Raw genomic sequence first — 2,500 nt, forward strand, 5'->3', positions numbered from 1 at the left:
CCACCGCGGCCGCCGGTAGCGGCCCCCCCGGGTAGGGATGGCCATGGGCCCCGGGCTCCGGGCCCGAGGGTTCTCGGTCGGAGAGCCGGGCGGGGGTTTAAAGACTCGGGCGGCCCGATGCGACCCGGGGGGCAGCCGGGCGTGCTGCCGGAGGGGCCGGGGGGTCGGCGCGCGCGGGCGCCGCACCCCCCCATGCCCGCCGGCGCGGCCCGTGCATGCCCCGCGGGCAGCCGGGACGGAGAGGGGTACCCTGCCCCCTCTCTCCGCGGTCTGGTCTCGGCGGAGAGACGCCGCGCGGTCGGCTTGCGCCGGCCTGCCTCGAACGCGCGACCCCGGCGCGAGCGCGTGCTCGCCGCCGGGACGGCGAGCCCCCACCGCGGGTGGTGCGGACGCCGAGCCCCAGCGCATCCCTTCTCCTCCCTGGCCGGTGCTCTCAGTCTCCCGCCGTGGCCGTCGGCGGCACCCTTCCTTCCCTCCCCCCCCGCCCTGCCCCGGCACTCCGCCATCCGGCGCGCCTGCCTCGCTCTGCCCGACCCGGCTTCGCTGGGCGGCAGGCGGGCGGCGGGCGGGCGGGCGGGGGCGGCCCCTCCCGGTCTCCGCGTGGAGGCGGGGAGAGCGGGCGCCGTTCCCCGTCCGTCCCGCCTCGCCCGTCTGCCTGCCGCCAGGCGTCTGCCCGCGGAAGGGACGGGCGAGTGCGTGGCGTCGCTCGGGAGGCTGCGTGTGTGCAGGCGGGTGTTGGGTGCCGTCTCCGGGGCGGCGGAGCTGGAGGCCGGTGAGGCGAGCGAAGGAGCTCGGAAGCGTGCGGCTGGCGGGTCGCGGGCGCGCGGGCAGCGGGTGGCGCCGCTCCCAGCGGCGGCCGGGCTCCGACGCCGGGGCTCCGCGGGGACCCACACCCCGGTCCCTGAGGCAGGTGGCGCGGCTGGCGCGCCGCTCCCTGCTGGGCCAGGCCGAGCCGGGCGCCTGGGCCGGACTCGAAGCGAGAAAGGGGTTGTCCCAGGTCGGGAGCGAGGGCTCCCCGCCCCTCTCGTTCGGGTCTGTTCTCCCCCCCCCCCCCCTTTTTTTTTCCCTCTGTGCTTGTACGGTCAGTGAGGCGTGCCCTCTCTCTCCGCTGTCCCTTGCTCAGCAGCCGGCGTCGGCGTGAGGAGGGAGGCAGAGCGGATGGGGGCCCTCAGGGGGCTGCGAAAGCTGCCCGGTCCCCCCGCGCGCGCGGTGGGGACCGAAACCGAGACAACTCTTAGCGGTGGATCACTCGGCTCGTGCGTCGATGAAGAACGCAGCTAGCTGCGAGAATTAATGTGAATTGCAGGACACATTGATCATCGACACTTCGAACGCACTTGCGGCCCCGGGTTCCTCCCGGGGCTACGCCTGTCTGAGCGTCGCTTGACGGTCAATCGTCACCCCCATTGCCGCGTTGGCGCAGCGGTGTGCCGCCCCTCGGGGGGGGGCCGGGGGGGGCGGCGGCGGCGGCGAGTCGGTGGGGGGGCGGCGGCGGCGGTGAGTCGGCGGCGGCGGCGGAGCCGGGACCACCGGTGCGTGCACCGGTGGCCCCGGTCTTCCGGCTGGCCTGCCTGCCCGGCTCCGGCCGACCGTCCGCCTCCACCGTCCGCGGCCGGCGTGCCTTGCCCTGCCCTCCCTCCCCTCCGAGCCCGGTGGCCACCGCTGCCCTGCGCGGTGTGTGCGGTGTGGCGCGGCTGGGGCGCCTCGCAGGCCCGCGCCGCCGGGGAGAGGGGGTGCCTCTCCTCCCCGTGTGGGCCCGGGCCTTCGTCCCCCTAAGTGCAGACTCGGGAAACCCCCGCTCCCGGAGCGCCCGCTGTGCGGAGTTCGTCCCGCCGGGCCCCCAGGTTCGGTCGGTCGCGGTGGCCCGGCACCTGCCGCCGCCGCCCGCCGCCACCGCCAGTGCCCGCCGTACGACGGCTCTCCTCCACCACTCTCCCGGTGGTGCGCTGGTCCCCCGTTCCCCTCCGGCGGGGGGGACGGCCGGCTGCCTTTCTTCCCCTCCCCTTGCCCTCTCCCTGCCCCGACTGCTGCCGCTTCGGCGCCCGCCGAGCCCCCTCTGCCCCCCCCCGCGGCGCACCCGCGTCCGTAGTGCGTGCCGAGCCACTTCCACCCGCCGGCTGGCGTCAGCCGCGGCGTTGCGTTGAGGCCGGCAGCGACGGCGCGCGGGTGTCTCCGCGGGGCGGTGGTGTGGGGCAAGCGCGGGCGGCGCCGTTCGGTGGCGAGACGGGGGAGGGGGGGGGGCAGAAAGGGGGGGGGGGGAGGGGCGCTGCCGCGCCGTCGTCCCGTGCCGGGGCGAGAGCGGAGGTCAGCGGCCGGGGAGGAGGAGCCAGCCGCGGCCGGTGGAGGGGCTGTGCGCGAGTGTGCGAGTGGGCGAGCGAGCGTTTGGGAGCCGGGCCCGGGGGAGGTGCGGACCTCGCCCCCCGGCCCCGCGCGGCTGTCTGCGGGTGGGTACCGCGGTGGTACCGCACCGTGCTGCCGCGCGCGTGTGTCGGAGGGGGGG

General features: G+C 77.6%; 1 non-coding gene across 1 annotated transcript; it reads left to right on the forward strand.

The window, feature by feature from the left end:
* The first annotated feature begins 1,229 nt into the window (after window positions 1-1,229).
* Window positions 1,230-1,382, forward strand: LOC138065266 (5.8S ribosomal RNA). Its single transcript, XR_011138335.1, has one exon. It is a non-coding gene; the product is annotated as a 5.8S ribosomal RNA (ribosomal RNA).
* Window positions 1,383-2,500: the final 1,118 nt, after the last annotated feature.

The sequence above is a fragment of the Struthio camelus genome, unplaced genomic scaffold, assembly GCF_040807025.1.
Source record: "Struthio camelus isolate bStrCam1 unplaced genomic scaffold, bStrCam1.hap1 HAP1_SCAFFOLD_142, whole genome shotgun sequence".
In the NCBI taxonomy this organism is placed as follows: Eukaryota; Metazoa; Chordata; class Aves; order Struthioniformes; family Struthionidae; genus Struthio; species Struthio camelus.